At 36.4% G+C, this 19,079-nt stretch overlaps 1 protein-coding gene across 3 annotated transcripts in view; it reads right to left on the bottom strand.

The window, feature by feature from the left end:
* The window catches only part of LOC123533472 (nuclear receptor corepressor 1-like), a 137,963-nt gene that overhangs the window by 103,552 nt on the left and 15,332 nt on the right, over positions 1-19,079 (bottom strand). The gene's annotated exons all lie outside the window — the stretch shown is intronic.

Below are 19,079 nucleotides of genomic sequence, written 5' to 3'. Positions count from 1 at the left end.
TTCCTAAGGGGCCAAATGGGGTCATAATAAGTAGTAATTCTCTCTGTTTGGTAAACATGTAGTAATACAAATATTTGTGTAATACATGTATAACTTTTAGTCAGCCTATAATGTGTTCCTGGATTTCATACCAGTACTAACTTGCTCTCCACAAATATGAACAGATTTCTTTCAACTTCCACATGTAAGTCAAAGGAAGAAAACTGCTTTCAGATGTATCCTTCCAAGCTGTCAAGGACTACTTTGCTAGCTCTGAGGGACTGATACTTACAACTTCTACATTGGCAATATAAATTATTAACATGGCAAATTTATTTCTAGAACAGTAACCTATTTCAAACTCTAATTTAATGATTTTGCAATGTAGTGGTCTGTCACACATGCTTTGTACATTGCCAGGTCTTTTGTTAGTTTGTTTGTTTTGGATTTAATGCAGTTTTTTTATTGTCTTTTAGTTATGTAATGGCAGTCAGTTAACCTAACCAGTGTTCCTGGATTCTGTACCAGTACACACCTGTTCTCCGCAAGTAACTGTCAACTTCTCCACATGAATAAGAGGTGTAAGACCTATGATTTCAGACACAATGTCTTTTATGAAATCGTAACAGAGAACATACGCCTTGCCCGAGGATCGAACTCACGACCCCGCAATCCAGACCTGCGCTCTCCTTACGCAGGTGGGCTCATTGCCAGGTCTGAAATGTTCATGTCTCCCATGAACTACTAAACAACTAATTTAAAGGTTTTGCAGATTTTGTCCAAAATAAGAACAAGACATGGATTGGAAACCAGAGAAAAACAACGTTACACGAAGCACGTAATGCAAAACAAACAAAAATATTTACGGTATAATTTGATTTTGATATTTGAGAGTTTTATTAACAGACTCATCTGCTGAGTGCTGATTACTGAAATAAGCAGGATTTACTTTGCCTAATTTAGGTATGAACCACTATCGTACTGAAAAAAAAATTACCTAAATAAGAGACTGTTCCATTATTAAAAGTACAAAAACATAGCTATTAAACCTTAAAACAAAATGGTACTGATTGTTTACTTACATACTGCTAAAAATAAGATTAAGAATACCACAAAACTGTGCTGTACTTATATTTGATTAGCACTGGCCGGTTGAAGAGGGATTGGAGAATAATGTTTTTGGACCTGGCAACCAACTAAGCACTTGTGTGCTTTGTTAAACAGAAAGTCGAAGTTATGAATCAAACAATGCTTGCCAACCAGCATTTCAACTTACACTATTGTTTTATGTGATAATAACCCCTCTAGGAGAATATGTACATGGCGCTAAAAGACAGTAAAAGCTCTTAACTTCAAAAACTTGCTGTGAAAGGGAAATATTAAAAAGATGTAGAAGTCCTAATGTAACAAGAGCTATCTGTTGACAGCATGCTCGACTAGACTATTCGAAGAATTGATGGAAGTATGGGGTTAAAATATGCGAAACTTAACTAACTTCTATGTCAAACAAGAGGGCCATGATGGCCCTATATCGCTCACCTGTTATCATTGCACTTAAGGACAAGTCTTCAAGGTCAAAAGATCATAATAGAAATCAATCAAAAGAATTATGAGAAAATATAGTTGAAATTTTCTTTAAGTAACTTTAAAAACAAGATTTGAAAACTTTTTGTAGAGGTCCACTAGGCAATGCTACATGTCAAATATCTAAGCTCTTCTGGTTTATTTTTAGAAAATTTTGAAGATTTTTCTATGTACAATCAAGTAACCCCATGGGGCAGGGTCAATTTGACCCCAGGGGTCATGATTTGAATAAACTTTGTAAAAGTCTAATAGGCAATGCTACATGTCAAATATCTAAGATCTAGGCCTTCTGGTTTATTTTTAGAATTTTTTTTTAAGATTTTCCTATGTAAAATCAAGTGACCCCTAGGGCGGAGTCAATTTTGACCCCGGGGGACAAGGTTTGAACAAATTTTGTAGAGGTCCACTAGGCAATGCTACATGTCAAATATCTAGTCTCTACGCCTTCTAGTTTATTTTAGAAAATTTTTGAAGATTTTCCTATGTAAAATCAAGTGACCTCTGGGGCGGGGTCAATTTTGACCCAGGGGTCATGATATGAACAAATTTTGTAGAGGTCCACTAGGTAATGCTACATGTGAAATATCTAAGCTCTAGGCCTTCTGGTTTGTTTTAGAAAACTTTTGAAGATTTTCCGTTGTAAAGTCAAGTGACCCCTAGGGCGGGGTCAATTTTGACCCCCGGGTCATAATTTGAAAAACTTTAGTAGAGGTCAACTAGGCAATGCTACATGTCAAATATCTAAGCTCTAGGGCTTCTGTTTTTGAGAAGAAGATTTTTAAATATTTTCTTATGTAAAATCAAGTGACCCCTGGGGCGGGTCAATTTTGACCCCGGGGGCCATGATTGAACAAATTTTGTAGAGGTCCACTAGGCAATGCTACATGTGAAATATCTAAGCTTTAGGCCTTCTGGTTATTTTAGAAATTTTTTGAAGATTTTCCTATGTAAAATCAAGTGCCCCCTGGGCAGAGTCAATTTTGACCCCGGGGTCATGATTTGAACAATTTAGTAGAGGTCCACTAGGCAATGCTACATGTCAAATATCTAAGCTCTAAGGCTTCTGGTTTTGAGAAGAAGATTTTTTAAGATTTTCTTATGTAAAATCAAGTGACCCCTGGGCGGGGTCAATTTTGACCCCGGGGTCATGATTTGAACAAACTTGGTAGAGGTCCACTAGGCAATGCTTCACACCAAATATCTAAGCTCTAGGTCTTCTGATTTTGAGAAGAAGATTTTTAAAGTTTTTCCTTTCGGTTGCCATGGCAACCAGTGTTCTGCATAGAATTCAATTCTTTGAACAATTTTGAAAGGGGGCCATCCAAGGAACATCCCTGTGAAGTTTCATCAAAATTGGCCTGTTGGTTTAGGAGGAGATGTTGTTTAAAGGAAAGTGTGGACGGACGACGGACGGACGGACAGACGGACGGACGGACGGACGGACGGACGGACGCCGGACGGTGAGCGATCACAATACCTCACCCTGAGCACTTTGTGCTCAGGTGAGCTAACAAGGAGCTGCGTTCAATAAACGCATGATGACCCCGGTGGCATCCTTGTCGATACAAAGCAATCTAAGTCCAAAACGAGGTCAAGGTCAAACTGAGGTCAGGTGATGTTTGAAAATGAGGAACGGTCACAGGTTACATCTATATTAGTATCAATTCATTCTTGTAAGCGGTATTGATGCTAGACGAAACGGTCCCATTTGGTTAACCAAGAGATGGCCCATATAAAGCAACCTAAGTCCAAAATGAGATCAAGGTCAAGGTCAAACTGAAGTCAGGTGATGTCTGAAGATGAGGAATGGTCACAGGTTACATCTGCATTAGTATCAAGTCATTCTAGTAAGGGGTATTGATGCTAGACAAAACGGTCCCATTTGGTTAACCTCGTACGGACGGACGGACGAACGGACGGACAGGACGATCACTATATGCCTCCCTGCCCACCATTACATGACTGAAATACTGTTGAAAAACGGCGTTAAACCCAAAATAAACAAACAAACAAATGTCCTAGTTTTGTAATCTTGCCTACATATGTAGACTATGATGGTAAACAAGTGGTCAAAGTTTCAAAGCCAGATGACAAACAGGTTAGGCAAATATGGACTGGTATGAAAAATTTAACTGATTTCCAAGTCCAAAAAGGGCCATAATTCAGCCAAAATACTTGACAGAGTTATGTACTCTTGCCTACAGATGGAGATCATGACAATAAACAAGTGTTCAAAGTTTCAAAGCCACATGTCAAATAGTTTTGACAAAACGTGGACTTGTACAAAACTGAACCAATTTCCAAGTCCAAAAAGGGCAATAATTCAGCCAAAATACTTGACAAGAGTTATGTATTCTTGCCTACAGAAGAAAATCATGATGATAAGTAAAATTTCAAAGTTTCAAAGCCACATGTCAAACAGTTTTGACAAAACGCGGTCTTGTACGAAAATGGAACCAATTTCCAAGTCCAAAAAGGGCCATAATTCAGCCAAAATATTTGACAGAGTTATGTACTCTTGCCTACAGGTACAGACTGTTATAATAAATAAGTGTTCAAAGTTTCAAAGCCACATGTCAAAATAGTTTTTACAAAACACGGCCTTTTACGAAATCTGAACCTATTTCCAGAGTTATGTACTCTTGCCTACAGGTAGCGACTGTTATAATAAACAAGAGCTGTCGGAGGACAGCAACACTCGACTATTCAACAGCCTTGTCAATTGAATGAATACAAAAGTCGAAAAAGGGGCATAACTTTGTAAAATGCAAAGTAGAGGTATTGAACCTCTGTACTGCATGTCATATCATGACAGTGAACAAGTGTGTGAAGTTTCAATCCTTTCCAATTTGTGGATACTGAGATACCAGCTTACATACAAAAACTTAACCAAAAACTGCTAAGTCAAAGGGGCATAATTTTGTAAAAATGCAAAGTAGAGTTATGGGACCTTCACAGTGCATGTTAGATCATGACAGTGAACAAGTGTGTGAAGTTTCAATCCATTCCAATTAGTGGATACTGAGATATCAGATTACATACAAAAATTTAACCAAAAACTGCTAAGTCGAAAAAGGGGCATAATTTTGAAAAAAAAAGAGTAGAGTTACGGGACTTGCTTAGTGCATGTCAGATCATGACAGTGAACAAGTATGTGAAGTTTCAATCCATTCCCATTAGTAAGTACTGAGATACCAGCTTACATACAAAACCTTAACCAAAAATTTCTAAGTCCAAAAAGGGGCATAATTTTGTAAAAAAAGCAAAATAGAGTTATGGAACCTGTGCAATGTAGGTCAGTTCATCACAGTGAATAAGTGTGTGAAGTTTCAATCCATTCCCACAAGTGGTTACTGAGTTACCAGCTTACATACAAAACCTTAACCAAAAATTTCTAAGTCGAAATAGGGGCATAATTTTGTAAAAAAGCAAAAAAGAGTTATGGAACCTGTGCAATGTAAGTCAGTTCGTCACAGTGAATAAGTGTGTGAAGTTTCAATCCATTCCCACAAGTGGTTACTGAGATACCAGCTTACATACAAAACCTTAACCAAAAATTTCTAAGTCGAAAAAGGGGCATAATTTTGTAAAAAAGCAAAAAAGAGTTATGGAACCTGTGCAATGTAAGTCAGTTTGTCACAGTGAATAAGTGTGTGAAGTTTCAATCCATTCCCACAAGTGATTACTGAGATACCAGCTTACATACAAAACCTTAACCAAAATCGGGACGCGGACGCGGACGCCGACGCATGGGCGAGTCCAATAGCTCTACTATTCTATGAATAGTCGAGCTAAAAAGTGTTCCAAGTTTGAAGTAAATATCTTTGATAGTATACAAGATATTACCATTTCATAAAAACTTTTACCAATGCCAATGCCGACGCGAGTAGTATAGCTCTCAATATTCTTCGAATAGTCGAGCTAAACATGTCTACTGTAGATTAAGCTAATAGCAAGAATAATATTTTCAATTAAATGAAGAGTTTTAGACTGTGGGGGAATCTAATGAGGGCAATATGAACAAATAATTAGCTTAACTACACAACTTGTTAGAATATAGAGTACTTAATCAAAATGTTAACCATATGAAATGCATTTATTTGTTACATTTTGCTTAGATCATTTCTTACCATAATATCAATTGGATAATGCATTTATATCAAAATAAGCATTATATCTGGCTTGTTTTTGTCACTTTTCTGCACTTTTCTGTACTTTTCTGTACTCAAATACATCTTTGGTTGATTCTAACTGATATCCACGTCATTAGATTAAGTGTTGTCTAAAGTTTTTTAATTAATACAGGCTCTGCACTCTGCAAATTTTCTTTTTTCTTTTTTTTTCATTTTGTTTCCTTACTGTCCTGAAGTTTCGTTTCTCAAGGAAACTATGAAACATTTACTTGTCTAGCATGTTGTGAAGAATTAATCAACTCCTTCATAATAACTACACCTCTGGTGCCACCTACATTATTTATATGATCTTTGATACACTTCTAGCTATTAAATTATTTTCAGTCAAGTTGTTGTTTGATCACTGAATTCAAGCATGTCACTAATCACGATTTTCACAATTGTTCTCGAAAAATAATCGGAATTTCACAGGGCTTCTTAAAAATCGACACAAAAATGACCGAAAGCCTAAAATTACTTTTTAAAAATTCCTTTAAGGGGCCATAACATTCGAACCTATGATGGGATCTGGCCAGTTTTCGAAAGGAACCGAGATATTACGCCAATACAACTTGTGTGCAAGTTTGATTAAGGTTGATTGCAAAATGTGGTCTCTATCGTGTTCACAAGAAATTATGAACAGATGACAGACAGACGACGGAGGAAGGGGGATCACAAAAGCTCACCTTGTCACTACGTGACAGGTGAGCAAAACAGAGTCATCAATTACGGAACCTGTGCACTGCATGTTAAATCATCACAGTAGTTTCAATCTATTCCTATTTGTGGGTACTGAGACACCAGCTTCAAAACAAAACTTTACAAAAATTGCTTATATGAAGAGAGACATAATTTTGTAAAAAAGCAAAATAGAGTTATGGAAATTATGTCATGTAAGGGAATAAGTGTGTGAAATTTCAATCCATTACCACAAGTGGATACTGAGATACCAGCTTACATACAAAAACATAACCAACGCGGGATGATCAGACGCCAACGCAGATGCATGGGCGAGTCAAATAGCTCTACCTATTGTTCAAATAGCCCAGCTTAAAAGATCTTTGGGTCAACATTAAACAATTTTAGATAAAGTGACCATGCTTTGGAGGGGATACAAGGACGCTACTAGATAAATTTAATTAAAATCCATCCAAAGATGCAAGTACTTTTTTCGGCCATTTTTTTTTAAGTAATTCGGCCCCATTCAACTCTCCAAAAAGTATGTTCACCTATCCCCCTCCATTTTTTGACAAAAATTCGCAACAAAAAATAAAGATATATCTATATATACAACAATTTTTTATTTTACCTATTCCAACCAAAACTCTATGTAGATCTACATAACTTCATCAGCTATATCATTTTAAAAGTGCATTCTAAGACATTTTCTATTAGATTTTCAGGTGTCACATATTTATGAAAAATCTTGTTATTCCCATTTTCCACAGACACTAGGAGGTCAAGGCCCCCTCCCCTCTCTGCCCCTACCAAATTTTCAGTACAGAGCAATTTTCCCCTTCAAACAAGTCCAGCAACCAGTCCTCCAAAACAGAGTCATTTATGCTTAACCATTTTAAAAAAATCTTGAGAAAGATCTATGTGAGACGTTTTTACATCATTTTAAAATATATAATATATATATATATTGTTCCTTACAACAGAAGCAGAGAGCTGGCAACTCAAATTTTTATAAAATGAAGTAAATTGAGCTGTCAGAGGACAGCAACGCTCGACTATTCAACAGCCTTGTCAACTGAATGGATATTAAAGTCGAAAAAGGGGCATAATTTTGTAAAATTGCAAAAAAGGGTTATGGAACCTGTACAATGCATATCATCTCATGATAATGGACAATTGTGTGAAGTTTCAATCCATTCTCATTCGTGGGCACTGAGATACCAGCTTACATATAAAACATTAACCAAACATTTCTATGTTGAAAAAAGGGTATAATTTGGTAAAAAAAAAAAGCAACATAGAGTTATGGAACCTGTGCAATGTAAGTCAGTTTATCACAGTGAAGAAGTGTGTGAAGTTTCAATCCATTCCAACAAGTGGTTACTGAGATACCAGCTTACATTAAAAAACTTAACAAAATTGGGACGCCGACGCATGGGTGAGTCCAATAGCTCTACCTATTCTTTTGATTTAACTTTAGAATTTCTCTGACATAAGCAGCAGAACTGCTAGACAAGCTTATACATTAATTCCAGCTATTTTTTCATTTCAATGTAACTCAGTTCCTTATATTTTAGGCCCCATGTGGTTCTGGGACGATCTGTGTATGAAAAGAATTGGAACCACTGTCTTACCCTTGCATGATCGTAAGAGGCGATTAATAGGGTCTTAACACTTGGTTTTGCAGTAACTCTGTGATTCCAGCAGGTATGCAAATTTTGATTCCATAGCTCATGTTTTCATTTCGATGTAAATGAGATGTGGAACCAAAATTTGTAGTCCTGTTTGGCGCCATATAACCTATAATGTATTGGTGTGCCATAAAACCCAAATAAATAAATAAATTATATTTTAGACAAAACTAAAGGCTTGTTAAAACACTAAAAATGATTATACAAACAGAACAAAATACCTTGGTGAAAAGCTGTTCCTCCAATAGCATATTTGTTGTTGCTTGTAGATTGGAGGCGCATAAAAATGTCCACTGAAACTCATGATTTTCTATGAACAAAGACTTTGTGGTCTCTCAAAACTAAACACCTTGGAATTTTTCAAACCTAATGTGATTTTTTTAATGTTAAGTATTTGTTTTATAGTATATTCTGATGTATTATTGTCTTTCCAAAGTTTTCATAATTATATAGTTTAAATTAGCATTATGCTATATGATCAACAATTTTTCTAATAAAATACTAAGTTTATTGTCAATGTCTCATACCTTACTATTCGTACATTTCTGAAATTTGACATTCATTTAAACAATTATTTTGTTAATTTATATCCTACAGAAATTACAGTAAAATCATTTTATGACCACCTCCCATTTTTAAAGAGTCAAGAAAATTTGAATAGAGGGTGAAAACAAAAAACAAAATTTACAAGAACACTGTTGTGATAGGAGTAATACCAAACTCATTGAGCATTATTACAATTCTTGTAAAGTCTTCATAATTATACACACAGTTTCATGCAGATAATATCTGTGATATTACAAGAAATCCTTTAAAACTGCTTGTAAAACACAGGCAAATATTCATTTTACTCATCTTTTCTGAGGTGTCTACGGATGAAGGAAGACCCAAGGTTTCTTGTCACTTTCAACAATGCAGAACTTTTGAAACAAGTGAATGAAGTATTGCCATGCAATACAAAGTCCCCTACTGGAAGGCACCTAATTTTCTCTACTGCAGTATAACATAATGAACTGATATCTGTCAATGATGTATAAACAATATTGTACTATATATACAATATGTTATAACAAAACACTTGGATTAAAATTTATATATATAAAAACCTACAGTTGTTTTCATATTGAATTTTTTTGGCTGATTATAAAAATGTTATCATGTAAGTTATTTATAATAACAACAAAGGGAAATTAATCTTTAAAAAAAAAAATAAATAAATAAAAAAAAAAAAATCTATATAATATAAGTCCACAAGAAACTCTTTACCAGGTAGAGATAGGTCAAAATACACCTAAAAATTGGATGTAACATGCATGCTGTACCACAGAAAAGTGGTCTCGATTTTTCTCTACCGCCAGTAATAAAAAAGTTACAATAAAATCTATTTATAGTAACAACAAAGGGACGTAATTCTAAAAACAAGGGTGCCTCATGGTGGTGAACATTTGGTCCAAGTTACATCAAAATCCCTCCATGCAAGAAGAAGAAATGTTCCGTACAAAGTCATTCTTGAATTTGACCTTTGACCTCTAAATATGACCTTGACCTTAGACCTAGGGACCTGGTTCTTGCGCATGACATGTTGTCTCATCCAGAGGAATATTTGTGCCAACTGATATCTAAATCCTGCTTTGCATGACAAAGTTATAGACCGGACAGGAAAAAAATCCTCTTGACCTTTGATCTCAAAGTGTGACCTTGACCTTTAAGCTAGGGTACTGGGTGTTGCGCATGACACGTCGTCTCATCATGGGAAACATTTATGCCAAGTAATATTGTAATCCCTTGATGGATGACAGAGTTCTGGATCGGACAGGGAAAAAACCTTATTGACATTTGACCTCCAATTGTGACCTTGACCTTTGAGCTAAGGGTCTGGGCTTTGCGCATGACATGTTGTCTCATCATGGGGAACATTTGTGCCAAGTAATATTAAAATCCCTTCATGGATGGCAGAGTTATGGATGGGACAGGAAAAAAACTCTGTTGACCTTTGACCCCAAATTGTGACCTTGACCTTTGAGCTAGGGGTCTGGGATTTGTGCATGACACGTCGTCTCATCATGGGGAACACTTGTGCTAAGTGATATTAAAATTCCTTAATGAATGTCAGAGTTATGGACCGGACACGAAACAGACCCTGTTCATGCTATGTTAACATTTGACTGCTAAGTGTGACCTTGACCTTTGAGCTAGGGGTTTGAAAGTTGTGCATGACACATCGTCTTATTATGAGGTACATTTGTGCCAAGTAATATTAAAATCCCTTCATAGATTGGAGAGTTATGGACTGGACAGGAAAAAAGCCTTGTTGACCTTTGACCTCCAATTGTGACCTTGACCTTTAAGCTAGGGGTTCAGGTTTTGCGCATGACACGTCGTCTCCTCATGGGGAACATTTGTGCCAAGTAATATTAAAATCTCTTCATGGATGGGAGAGTTATGGACCGGACAGGAAAAAAGCCCTGTTGGCCTTTGACCTCCAATTGTGACCTTGACCTTTGAGCTAGGGGTCCGGGATCTGCGCATGACACATCATCTCATCATGGGGAACATTTGTGCCAAGTAATACTAAAATCCCTTCAAGGATGGGAGAGTTGTGAACCGGACAGGATAAAAGCCCTGTTGACCTTTGACCTCCAATTGTGACCTTGACCTTTGAGCTAGGGGTCTGGGTTTTGCGCATGACACGTCGTCTCATCATGGGGAACATTTGTGCCAAGTAATATTAAAATCCCTTCATGGATGACAGAGTTATGGACCGGACACGAAATTGTGGACGGACGGACGGACGGACAGACAGAATGACGGAAAAGTGCATTCCTATAGTCCCCGAAACTGGTTTTCAACCAGTAGGGGACTAACAAATGTTTTTGATAACTCAACTCTACCCTAAGATAATGAGTTACATTAATAAACCATATTACCGGTAATTCCAAAATTTTCATTTTTCAACTTTTAAAAAATGAAATGTGATATCAGAATAAAACAAGAGCTGTCTAATGACGCCTGGCGATTTGAAGCCCTTCCATCTAATACTAGCTTAAATACAAAAGCTTTAGCAAAATCTTGTAAGTTGAAAAAGGGGCATAATTTTGGTAAAATGTAAGCCAGAATAATGAAACTTGCTATGTGAGGTCATTCCCATGATGCCAAAGACATGTGGAGAATCTGAAAAGATTTGGTTGAGAAACATGCTTACATGAAAAACTGTCACAAAATTTCTAAGTTGAAAAAGGGGCATAATTTTGCAAAAACGTAAGCTAGAGTAATGTAACTTGCCACATGAGGTCATCTCATGATGCAGACATGTGTGAAGTTAGAAAGAATTTAGTCTAGAAGTTTCTGAGAAACCTACTTAGACTCAAAACTTTAACTTTAACATTCGTGACAAGGACGCCAACACCAACAAAAGGGTTACAATTTGAAAAATCTAAAATTATATGACTGCACCATTTGATTTTGCTGTAATTCCAAAATGTTAAATGTGTGTTTTTGAAATTACAAAAAGTATCTATGATGTTGGCAAAAAAACAAAAGCTGCCTTAGAGCTTAAAATGTATTAGTAAGATACATTAGTCTGTTTTGTTGTCTTAAATTCTGCATGAAAAAATGGCACGTTTTACAAAAAAAAGAACAACATCATAGCATGCATGACGCCTTTATGCAGGTGTATCCATTTCAGTATTACATGACAGTAACAATTTTCAAAATTGAGACATACATTCAGAAATTAGATGCTGCAATTGCAAACACTAAAACTTGAAAATTCCATCAGAAACTGCTTTTTTTGTCATATTCCATAAAATGTTTTCTACAAATCATTAATATTTATTCTATACTTATTACTCTCTTCCAATCAACAATTTATATTTGTACCATGTGGCTGTCCATTATCTTTCCTTACTGGATATATAATATTCTTTATTGGTCAATGCAACTCTCCATGCCAACAAATTAAAGCCTTTGCCAGATAGAAGAATCCAAATGAATATCAACACCAACAATTTCAACACTTGACACGATGTTTCTGTATATGTTTGAAAGATGATATCGTGTGTTTGGTGCCAAATTTTTACTGACAGAAATAAGCACAGAATAAAAAGATTATTTAACATTGTCTTGTACAGTATGTACAGCATATTTAGACTCCTACCCATCCCATAAATACACATGTTTCTTCAAATGGATACTCTTATCACTGTATTATAAAGAACAATATAAACCTAATATCTTTAACTTGAATAAACAAGAACTTGAATAAACAAGAGCTGTCCGTAAGACAGCACGCTCCACTATTCAGAGATTTGACAGTTAAATAAATTTATGTCTCAATAAGAGACCTCTACTTTAAAATTAAGATACACTAAGTCATTTTCTTATATTGTACTAAAGTTATATCCAGAAAGCAAAGACTGCCAAAAAACTTTAAGTATGAAAGGGGCATAATTCTGTCAAAAATACAATTAAGAGTTATGGGAATTGTAACCACACATGCAGAGGATGATTATAAAGAAATATTTTAATTTAAAGTCATTATCTTTTAATGTACCAAAGATAATTATGTCTATAAACGAAGTTTTCGAAAAAAATTTAACATGAAAATAATTCCAAGTATAACAACTTGGTGACCTTGACCTTGGGTATAATGGGCCCAGCCCCTTCACATACTTTGTATGCTGGACAATGTTTATGTGAAGTTACACTAAGATATAAGCAATAATAACAAAGATATGACAGAAAAACTAAGGTTGCCAAAAAACTTTAACCTTAAAAATAATTTAACCTAAGAATAATATCTTGGTGACCTTGACTTTGGGTATAATGGGCCCAGCCCCTGCACATACTTTGTTTGCATGCTGAACAATGTTAATGTGAAGTTACAGTAAGATATAAGCAATAGTAACAAAGAAAAACAAAGGTTGCCGAAAAACTTTACCCTAGAAAGCTCACGCCAACACAGGGACAAGTAGAATAGCACCCCTATTCTCTGAATAGTGGAGCTAAAAATTGTGTGGAATTGTAAGAGAAGAAATTTATCAAATGGAAAATACACACTTCTTGCATTTTCTTCAGTTTTCTCAAGTTTGAAATTCAGGAATTCATATCCCAATGAAACAGAAATTTGAATCACAACCACTTGATTTTTAAATGAATGGAAAAACCTAATTGTTTCTTATTTTCTATAAAATTATATGTAACTACTTCTTTATTTTAACAAAAAATATGGTATTATTCCTAAACTGAATATTTATCATCCCATTTATTTATCGTATACACAATATTTCACCACAGTCTGTCTATATCACCAATTTTCTGACAGTGAAGAAAATCCATATCCAGGTATAATTAAATCCATCAGTAATAAGGTACCTTGACAGACTCTAAAGATCGCAATTATAGAAGTGCCATCACAAACTGCGATCCTTCACAGAATAAAGCCAATCCCTGTCATCGAAGACAAAGCCTTATTACTTAGTACTAATTATAGATGCAGACTATGCACTGATAATCCCAATATGGTCAAGTAAAGGAGTATTATTAAACAGGTAAGTTGCTGAGATTTCTATACTCCAGGAAAAAAATAGCACATTTAAAACAATATATTCATTTTCTTGCATACAGATACTATACAGTGTGCCCAACTGTAGAAGCAGATACATCAAAATACCACAGTCACATTTTGATATGTAAATAGCACAAGACTACAGTCTGACTACTTAGCTAAGTAAACAGCCCAAGGCTACAGTCTGACTACTTAGCTAAGTAAATAGCCCAAGACTACAGTCTGACTACTTAGCTAAGTAAATAGCTCAAGATTAAATAAGTACAAACAGCATTTAGGTATCTACACTTTATCATGCTTAGTAGACAGCATAGGACTAAATTCTGCCCAGACTGCAAAGCAGTTATTGTACAGGATTACAGTCTGCCCATTTAGCAAAGTAACCATAACACAGGACTACAGTCTGCAAATTAAGCAAAGTAGTTATAACATAGGACTACAGTCTGCCCATTTAGCAAAGTAACCATAACACAGGACTACAGTTTGCCCACTTCACATAGGACTACAGTCTGCCCATCTAGCAAAGTAGAGATAACACATGATTACAGTCTGCCCATTTCACATAGGGCTACAGTCTGCCCATCTAGCAAAGTAGAGATAACACAGGACTACAGTCTGCCCACTTCACATAGAGCTACAGTCTGCCCATCTAGCAAAGTAGAGATAACACATGATTACAGTCTGCCCATTTTACATAGGGCTACAGTCTGCCCATCTAGCAAAGTAGAGATAACAAAGGACTACAGTCTGCCCATTTCACATAGGGCTACAGTCTGCCCATCTAGCAAAGTAGAGATAACACATGATTACAGTCTGCCCATTTCACATAGGACTACAGTCTGCCAATCTAGCAAAGTAGAGATAACACATGATTACAGTCTGCCCATTTCACATAGGGCTACAGTCTGCCCATCTAGCAAAGTAGAGATAACACATGATTACAGTCTGCACATTTCACATAGGGCTACAGTCTGCCCATCAAGCAAAGTAGAGATAACACATGATTACAGTCTGCCCATTTCACATAGGGCTACAGTCTGCCCATCTAGCAAAATAGAGATAACACATGATTACAGTTTGCCCATTTCACATAGGGCTACAGTCTGCCCATCTAGCAAAGTAGAGATAACACATGATTACAGTCTGTCCATTTCACATAGGGCTACAGTCTGCCCATCTAGCAAAGTAGAGATAACACATGATTACAGTCTGCCCATTTCACATAGGGCTACAGTCTGCCCATCTAGCAAAGTAGAGATAACACATGATTACAGTCTGCCCATTTCACATAGGGCTACAGTCTGCCCATCTAGCAAAGTAGAGATAACACATGATTACAGTCTGCCCATTTCACATAGCGCTACAGTCTGCCCATCTAGCAAAGTGAGATAACACATGATTACAGTCTGCCCATTTCACATAGGGCTACAGTCTGCCCATCTAGCAAAATAGAGATAACACATGATTACAGTCTGTCCATTCCACATAGGGCTACAGTCTTCCCATCTAGCAAAGTAGAGATAACACATGATTACAGTCTGCCCATTTCACATAGGGCTACAGTCTGCCCATCTAGCAAAGTAGAGATAACACATGATTACAGTCTGCCCATTTAGAAAAGTAGAGATAACATAGGACTACAGTCTGCAGTGACCGTGCATGACCAGTCTCCCCATTTACGAAGTAGTGATAGAGTAGAACTACAGTTTGCACATTTCACATAGTCGTAATTGCAAGGGACTCTAGTCTGCAGTGCTTATTTAGCAAAGCAGAGATAACACATGCTCATATAGAAAAGTAGAGATTGCACAGAACTTCTGTCTACCCAATTTGCAAAGCAGATATATTGCACTGGCCAACAGTGCATCAGTTTCGGTCAATAAAACATAATACCCCCTAACACTTTCACACCTTGCAGTGATGTAGAGGCTAGTGGAGTATTATTTTGCTTTGTATGTGTTTTATTGACGGAAACCAGTGCCAAAGTAGAGATAGTGCATAACTACAGAATGTCTAGAAAACAAAGGGCTGCAATTAGCCTGGTTAACAAAGCAGAGCATATTTATTTATTTATTTTGTTGGGTTAAACATCACACAGACACAATTATAGGTCATATGGCGACTTTCCAGCTTTGATGTTGGAGGAAGACCCCAGGTGCCCCTCTGTGCATTATTTCATCACAAGCGGGCACCTGGGTAGAACCATTGACCTTCCGTAAGCCAACTGGATGGCTTCCTCACATGAAAATTCAAAGCCCCGAGTGAGGCTCCAACCCACTTCAATGAGGGACAAGTGATTTGAAGTCAGTGACCATAACCACTCGGTCACAGAGGCTCCAGAGATAGCACAGGACTAAAGACCACTCGTAAGCTAGGTAGAGATCGCAAGACTATAGTCTGTCCACTTAGCAAAACAGAACATACATGAAACTACAATCTGCACATTTAGCTAAGTAGAGATTGCACTAGACTACAGTCTGCCGATTTAGCAAAGCAGAGATTGCATGAAACTACATTCTGTGCACATTTAACAAAGTAGAGATTGCACTTACAGGCTGCCCATTTAGCAAAGTAGAAATAGTCTGCAAATTTGAATTCATTTCACAAAATATTAGTATAGCAAAAATTGCCCAGGACTACATTCTGCCCGAAGAGCAAAGAAGAGATAGCACAGGGCTACAGGCTGCTCAATAAGCAAAGTAAAGATTACAGAGGATTTCAATCAGCAAAAAGTACCGCTTATTAAAGAATGAAAAAGGTTTCATAAACAGTCTTAAAAGATGAGCCAAAATGTACTCTTAAACCAGAAAACTGACAAAATCACCATGACACTTTGACAAACTATTTTCCTGCAGTTTAGCTTTGAAATGTTTCACAGCATATGCTATTGACAGTTCACAAGTTCGCAGGTCTTACCCAGTGTCCAGATTGTCAAAGAATATAAATGATAGATCTATATACAAACTGTGAAAGAGAACTGTTTATATGAAAAATGATTAGTACCTTAAATCAATCAATTCAGGTTATGTTCAGCACCATCTTACTTACCTTATAAGTTTACAGTTAAAGACTTACTGGAAATATATGCATTTAGAGAACTGTATTAATTTACTGGTGCAAAAGAGACCATAATAAATAAATATATGAATTATGTAACTTTTACTCTATTTTCATCTTGAAAACTGAAACTTTTTTCTACACTGTTACCTGGTAACAAAAATGCCTCTGCAGTTTAAAAATAAATATGCCCAACTATGCTATCAAAGAATAATATGCAGTGCATATGCAACCAGGATACCGCAAATATGTTTCAAAGCATTGTTGCTAATAATATCTTGAAATTGTTTTATCAACAATGTGTATTTATGAACCCATTATTATAAAACTGCTCTATTCACTGCCTTCATGTTAAATGTTAATACCGAACTACACAGACTGAAGAAAAGACCTAACCCAACACCCTGAAGTCAAATGTAGTAGATCTGAGCAACAGCCACCAAAGGGGCCATTACACTTGCGTTTCCACACATGAAGACCCGACACACACACAGTCACATGAAAACAGTCCCTATCCCAACATCCTCCACTTTGACCAGCAGACCCTATATGAATGCTGTATCAAAGCAAAATGTGCTGACCTTTCTCAGGCTGAAATACCTAGTCCTCTTTCACCTGACTGCCATCAACACCAGACGCAACCCCCATTACATACATTTCCATCCTGCCAATCCGATGTCTATCTTCACTTCTTCCATCATCAGACTATGGAAACAGTACAGCCCATGGTTACCAACTCAAGGATTAGGAAAAGTCTATCAAGAGAGGACTCACTTTACAAACACCTGGCCGTGTTTTTGTTATTTTTTTATCCTGTACCTGTGGAATTGGTTTCTGCAGCCACACATTACCTTGCAAAGTACTCAACTGTACAAGAATGTGTTAGAATTATTAACAAAGTTCTCGCTAGGATTTTCAAAGTAGGAGTCCTGGACTCCCTCCCTGGAAAAAGTTGGTTGTCCCAGTATGAACAAGAGCTGTCTGTAAGACAGCGCGCTCCACTATTCGGGGATTTGACAGTAAAATGAATATATGTCTGAATAAGAGACCTCTACTTTAAAAGGAAAATACACCAAGGGGCATAATTTTATCAAGAAAACAAACTAGAGTTATTGAGATTGTTACCACACATGCAGATGATGATGGTAAAAATATATTTTGAGTTTCAAGTCTTTACCTTATATAGTACCAAAGTTATATCCAGATAACGAAGTTTGTCAAAAAAATTAAGTATGAAAGGGGCATAATTTGGTCAAAAATACAAATCAGAGTTATGGGGTTTGTTCCACACATGCAGATGATGATGATAAAGATACATTTTAAGTTTCCAGTCTTTATCTTATATTGTACTAAAGTTACATCCAGAAAGGGAAGATTGCCAAAAAACTTTAAGTATGAAAGGGGCCTAGTTCAGTCAAAATACAATCAGAATTATGAGGCTTGTAACCACACATGCAGATGATGATTATAAAGAAATATTTTTAATTTCAAGTCATTATCTTTTAAAGTACTAAAGAAATGTCTATAAAGGAAGCTTTCGAAAAAAATTAACATGAATTAATTCCAGGTATAACAACTTTGTGACCTTGACCTTGGGTATAATGGGCCCAGCCCCTGCAAATACTTTTTTATATGCTGGACAACGTTTATGTGAACTTACAGTAAGATATAAGCTAAGGTTGCCAAAAAAGTTTAACCTTAAAATTAACCTAAGTATAACACCTTGGTGACCTTAACCTTGGGTATAATGGGTCCAGTCCCTTTAAGTCTGGAACCCATGAAAGGATCTGGCTGGTTTTCAAAAGGAACCAAGATATTATGCCAATACAAATTGTGTGCAAGTCTGATTAAAATCAATGGCAAAATGTCTCTATCATGTTCACATGCCAAAATGGCAAATTTTGGCCCTTTAAGGGGCCATAACTCTGGAACCCATGATGGGATCTGGCCAGTTTTCAAAAGGAACCAAGATATTACGCCAATACAAGTTGTGTGCAAGTCTGATTAAAATCAATTGCAAAATGTTGTCTCTTATCGCGTTCACAAATCAAAATAGCAAATTTTGGCCCTTTAAGTGGTCATAACTCTGGAACCCATGATAGTATCTGGCCGGTTTTCAAAAGGAACCTAGATATTATGCCAATACAAGTTGTGTGCAAGTTTGATTAAAATCAATTGTAAAATGTTGTCTCTATCATGTTCACATGCCAACATGGCAAATTTTGGCCCTTTAAGGGGCCATAACTCTGGAACCCATGACAGGATCTGGTCAGTTTTCAAAAGGAACCGAGATATTACGCCAATACAAATTGTGTGCAAGTCTGATTAAAATCAATTGCAAAATGTTGTCTC

The sequence above is a fragment of the Mercenaria mercenaria genome, chromosome 12 (genome assembly GCF_021730395.1).
Source record: "Mercenaria mercenaria strain notata chromosome 12, MADL_Memer_1, whole genome shotgun sequence".
NCBI lineage: Eukaryota > Metazoa > Mollusca > Bivalvia > Venerida > Veneridae > Mercenaria > Mercenaria mercenaria.
The sequence above is the reverse complement of the archived record's forward strand: the minus strand, read 5'-3'. Positions and strand labels throughout refer to the sequence as shown.